Consider the following 6,463-nt stretch of genomic DNA (forward strand, 5'->3'; position numbering starts at 1 on the left):
CAGGTTCCAACATTTAATTTTTCATAAATGTTTCTATCAGATTTTATTCCCCTTCTCCCAATTTGGGGTTAGGGCTGTGGGACCAAGCATGTTATATGACGCTAAAGGAGACAACCAAGCATGTTATATGACGCTAAAGGAGACAACCAAGCATGTTATATGATGCTAAAGGAGACGACCGAGCGTGTTATATGACGATAAAGGAGACGACCAAGCGTGTTATATGACGATAAAGGAGACGACCGAGCGTGTTATATGATGCTAAAGGAGACGACCGAGCGTGTTATATGTTGCTAAAGGAGACGACCAAGTGTGTTATATGATGCTGAAGGAAACGACCAAGCATGTTACGTGACGCTAAAGGAGACAACCAAGCATGTTATATGATGCTAAAGGAGACAACCAAGCGTGTTATATGACGCTAAAGGAGACGACCAAGCATGTTATATGATGCTAAAGGAGACGACCAAGCGTGTTATATGACGCTAAAGGAGACAACCAAGCGTGTTACGTGACGCTAAAGGAGACGACCAAGCATGTTATATGATGCTAAAGGAGACGACCAAGCGTGTTATATGATGCTAAAGGAGACAACCAAGCGTGTTATATGACGCTAAAGGAGACAACCAAGCGTGTTACGTGACGCTAAAGGAGACGACCAAGCGTGTTACATGACACTAAAGGAGACGACCAAGCGTGTTATATGATGCTAAAGGAGACGACCAAGCGTGTTATATGACGCTAAAGGAGACAACCAAGCGTGTTATATCACGCTAAAGGAGACAACCAAGCGTGTTATATGATGCTAAAGGAGACATAACTCGGGTCCCTGTCTCTGTGTCACTCCCATTATAAGATGAGTTATCCCCTAATGTGACACTTTTTTGAAGGGTATGTTTTGCCAACCTAATATCGGACATGACAACCTCGTTCATAAGAGAGCAGATTCTCACAAACCACACATGTCTCCTATGAAACAAGACTAACATTTATTTGCTGTGGTGATGGCAGATTCTCGGGGGGGGGCGGTTCAGCCTGGGAGCGGTCATGTGGGCGCAGCGACAGCCGAGCTGCCGCCATGTCTCATTCACTTGTAAATTGGGGGAAATAACTGGACCAGATGTTCTCATTATTTCTACTCAGCCCATGAGCGTCACTAGCAGTCAGTGTTTTGGACATTTTTCAACAAGCGGAAAGCTCTCTGTGTGTCCCGCTGTCCTCTAATGCTGACAACAGGTTATGAGAGGAGAAGAGCCAACATGTCCCTGCTGCTGTTCAGATAAATGCCAATTGGCACAAATTTGACTTCCTATTCTAGGAGAAACCATATTTTAAACAGTTTTCAAACATTATCCTGAATGAAAGCTGTGCATCCTTTAGTCTTGTCACCCACACTACGGTCTGTTTCCACGGCCTTCCACTTCCCGGACTGATTCGTTCCCGATGGATATTTCGACGGATTTCACTTATTACGACCAGGTATCCGTTATTTCTGCTTTTTCTGTGTTGGTGGTAACCATAGTCCTCAGATCTCTGCAGGGTAAATCCAGACAGCTAGCTAGACTATCTGTCCAATCTGAGGACTATGGTTGCCTGGTCCTCAGGTCTCTGCAGGGTAAATCCAGACAGCTAGCTAGACTATCTGTCCAATCTGAGGACTATGGTTACCTGGTCCTCAGGTCTCTGCAGGGTAAATCCAGACAGCTAGCTAGACTATCTGTCCAATCTGAGGACTATGGTTACCTGGTCCTCATATCTCTGCAGGGTAAATCCAAACAGCTAGCTAGACTATCTGTTCAATCAGAGATTCTGTTGACAACCAGAGTTACATAACATCGGTTGAAATGTCGTATCCTTTTTGTCGCATTTTTGTCGCCTATTCTGAGCCTTTTTGTTGCCCTTTGTTGCTTTTTCGGATGTCCGTCTCCGTCCTCTGTCTCTGTGTCGGCGCTCTAACCTGCGGCGGATTCCTGAGGACTATGGTAACCTGGTCCTGCAGGGTGAATCCAGACCGCTAGCTAGACTATCTGTCCAATCGAAGTCTCTGTTGACGACTAAAACCACGTCTGAACGTAAACACGTTCCACCAAAACTACTTCCTTCCTGAGACCATGCAGCAGCGGCACCGTGGCTCCATCCGGCGCTTAGCCTGGCCATGGCGATGGTGAAATCATCAAGCTCACCCTTTCCTTTTGCCGTCTCTACTTTCTGATCTTTAACAGATACCTCATCGCCTAATTAGTACAATAATTAATGATTAAATTAAACAAGCAACTAACACTCTGACAGGGACACTGACTCCTGAGTCACATTTGCTACCAAACACATTTCACCGTGTGTGTTTCATGCATCTCTACACCCAGGAGAACGAGAGAGAGAGAGAGAGAGAGAAAGAGAGAGAGAGAGGTAGTAATTCCACTTGAGGAGTCAAGAGTGTAACAGGAAGTGGTGTGAGCACACTCAGCAGCAGATAAAGTACAGATGATAGCGGTGATGAGTTACTTTTATATTCTGCAGGACACTTTTCATTTGGAGTGTGTGTGAGAGGGAACAGACTGGTGCAAACATTTTATATAACCCTGGGGCTGTGTGTGTGTGTGTGTGTGTGTATGTGTGTGTGTGTGTGTGTGTGTGTGTGTGTGTGTGTGTGTCTGTGTGTGGTTTTAAGACTGCAAGAGGTTTGATTTTCACGGATCAACTGTGTCCTTGTAGCTTCACTTCCAGCCGTGTTGGAGGCACAGCTCCAGAGACCACAGCGTCTCTCTGTCAGTCTGAAATATCTCAACAACCATTGGGTTCATTCCTACTTAAAATTTCATCTATAGCCCCACGAGCTGTTCAAAGTTTTCATTATTACCTCATACTAGATGACTAAATATGCATGGAGAGAACCTAGGATTTGATATATAGCAAATACTATAAAGACATTCAGTCTTATAACTCCACAATATGCTTTTTTTTAAGTTTAACTTCTGTATTTTTTTCAACCTGGACCCTCTTTTCCCATGTTTACATATCTAAGTTTATGATGGGAACAATAATCTCTGAAAAAGCGGCAATGTAACATTGATGGGCAAAGGTTCAGATGCAGTTCACGTCCACTAAAAGTGCTGTGTTTATTTATTCATTTTGGCATTTAGGCCTTTGTTTTTGTAACAGGAGGAGCCTCTATACATAAGCACTCTACTACTAGGCAACCTAGGCACCAAAGGCCGTCTTGGTTCATCTTTCCACTGTGACATTCTTAATTCACCCATTTACATGTGGAGATATGCTGCTCTATACACGCTAAAAGTAGTGATTATTAACATGAAGTCTGGTGGAGAAATGCTGCTCTATACACGCTAAAAGTTGTGATTATTTACATGGAGTCTGGTGGAGAAATGCTGCTCTATACACTCTAAAAGTAGTGATTATTTACATGGAGTCTGGTGGAGATATGCTGCTCTATACACGCTAAAAGTAGTGATTATTTACATGGAGTCTGGTGGAGATATGCTGCTCTATACACACTAAAAGTAGTGATTATTTACATGGAGTCTGGTGGGTTCTGCAATGGTGATTTAGGAGCTGTGTCTGGTTAGGCAAAAAGGATCTCACTCTTTAACAAAAAGATAATGTGCTCCCCCAACATTGCACTGTGAGTGGATGAATGGCACAAACATAACATGTTGCTGGAAAAGAGAAAAACTGCAAAAATAAAACAACTGCAGAGAACCAGCCTCTCTAATTCCAAGCGCACCCTTCGATCTTTTAAAACAAATTTATGACAACATTTATGATCAATAGTCCTTCCCAACTCTGCAGCTCCTCCTTTCTTGAATGTTATTTCCAGTTACGCTCTTACTTAGGCAGCAGATTATTGTACCCTGAGGCATCAGTGTAATGGGAAGTGGGGCGGGCAGGGCTGCAGCTCAGTGGACATCGATCCACCTCATTATTTCTCTCCATCGAACGCTCACCTCTGCCATTAATGGCTAAATAAAGACCAAAAGTTCTCCCTCTCTACCTCTCGGTAATATTCAGATGCTCTGCTCTACCTTTGGTATTCATTGTTGTTTAAAAGCCGCAGCACTTATCGACTCCTTGTTTAGGCCGTGTGGCTCTGGATTCCCATGCGGCGGATGTAATTACCGCCTTTTTAGCTTTGGGCAGAGCAGAGGACCTCGGGAGACGATGGTCGATGGCGCCTGGCAACATGGTGCTCTTATCAAGAGAGAAAAGATCGAATTCAAACTCTCAACTTTCCACTTTCAATTATCAGGGAGGAAGGGAGGATCATGGGTTGCAGATCAGTGGATTTGCTGCAGGGACGCAAGCCTATTAAATAAAAAATTGAATCAAATTATAATATGACGGCATGGTGAATCTAGTTATCTATCTCATAATTTAGACATCCAACGATATAATGACAGAGACAAGAAAAACCGACATAAGATCCTTTTTCACAACACCAAAATGCCGAGTAAGTTTAATAAGTCCTCATGTCAAGATTATTTGGTAATGTCTTTATAAGAATGGGTGCTTATGGAAATACTAACATCACTATGTTACAGGTAAAGGAGACAGAAAGAACTGAGGACCAGGGAGACCAGGGACAGTCAGGTGTGGAGTCTCAGGTAAGGACCAGGGAGACCAGGGACAGTCAGGGGGAGAGTCTCGGGTAAGGAACAGGGAGACCAAGGACAGTCAGGTGCAGAGTCTTGGGAAGGACCAGGTAGGCCAGGAAAACTCAGGTGTAGAGTCTCAGGTAAGGAGCCAGGGAGACCAGCCAGGTGTAGAGTCTCAGGTAAGGAGCCAGGGAGACCAGGGAAAGTCAGGTGCAGAGTCTCAGGTAAGGAGCCAGGGAGACCAGGAAAAGTCAGGTGTACAGTCTCAGGTAAGGACCAGGGAGACCAATGACCGTCAGGTGTAGAGTCTCAGGTAAGGACCAGGGAGACCAGGGACAGTGAAGTGTAGAGTCTCAGGTAAGGAACAGGGAGACAAGCCAGATCCAGGAAAATAGGGAGGGACGTCCAGCTGGGAGTAGGCCTTGGGGAAGAACAGGACTGGACTTTCTATTTTTGTTATTTCCACTCTTCATTCTAACCAGTAAACCGGCCCCTCAGACACCGCCTACCAAGAGTCTGGGTCTGCTCCTGGGTCTGTTCGAGGTTTCCGCCTAAGAGGAAGTTTTTCCTCTCCACTGTGGCCCCGTTGCTTGCTCTGGAGGAAACTACTAGACCAGTTGGGTCCTTGTAAATTCTGCAGTGTGGTCTAGACCTCCTCTATCTGTAAAATGTCTTGAGATAACTATTGTTATGAATTGATACTATAAATCAAATTGAATTGAATTGAATTAGGTGGAGGGACGTCCAGCTGGGAGGAGGCCTTGGGGAAGACCCAGGACTACGTGGAAGGACGTGCAGCTGGGAGGAGGCCTCGGGGAAGACCCAGGACTAGGTGGAGGGACGTGCAGCTGGGAGGAGGCCTCTGGGAAGGCCCAGGACTAGGTGGAGGGACGTGCAGCTGGGAGGAGGCCTCGGGGAAGACGCAGGACTAGGAGGAGGGATTATATCTCCAGCCTGGCCTAGGAACACCTCGGGATCGCCCAGTCGGAGCTGGTTAATGTGGCTCGGGAAAGGGCAGTTTGAGGTCCCCTGCTGGAGCTGCTGCCCTCCAGTGACCCGATCCTTGATAAGCGAGTTCAAGTCCAGGTATTTATGTGAGTCCAAGTATTTATGTGTATGTACTGTCCTCTTCACCCTATTTCCTCTGAACTTCACCTCACTTTGTACTTCACACTTTTACTGTGTGTGTGTGTTTCATTTTATTTACCCATGCTGGAGAAAGTGCACCGTGTTTGCAGCGAGATAACCTTGACAGCTATAGTGTTCAACATTTCTTATTATTTCAGCAGCGTTGTGTGTGCAGCCCGATAAGAACATTTTATGTGAGATCAATCTGAGCCGCACAAAGCTGCTATAAAAACTCCAGGAAGCCGGATAAACATATTAGAAGATGGCGAAAGGGTTGATAAGCTCTGCGGTTTCTTTAAAAGTAATGACGTTTTACTGAGACCATCAGGGAGAAAATGGAGAAGAGACACGAAAGAAAAGTGACTACAGCCGTGTCTCAGGGTCTACCCTCAGAAACAGAGTACGTCTCATCAGACCGATTACACTCTTTATTATCAGGGAGCTGATTGGTTTGTTACCCAGGCGACATCTGTGTCATCATCTCCATCTTTACACTGAGTCACTTCATTCGTCTATGAAGGACAATAGAGCAATCTGGTATTAAAAAAATGTGCAATCAATTGGACAACTGTCCATTTACATTAATTCATTCATTCATTCAGGCTGGGAGGAGGCCTTGGGGAAGACCCAGGACTAGGTGGAGGGACGTCCTGCTGGGAGGAGGCCTTGGGGAAGTCCCAGGACTAGGTGGAGGGACGTCCTGCTGGGAGGAGGCCTCGGGGAAG

The sequence above is a fragment of the Etheostoma cragini genome, chromosome 1 (assembly GCF_013103735.1).
Source record: "Etheostoma cragini isolate CJK2018 chromosome 1, CSU_Ecrag_1.0, whole genome shotgun sequence".
NCBI classification, from domain to species: domain Eukaryota; kingdom Metazoa; phylum Chordata; class Actinopteri; order Perciformes; family Percidae; genus Etheostoma; species Etheostoma cragini.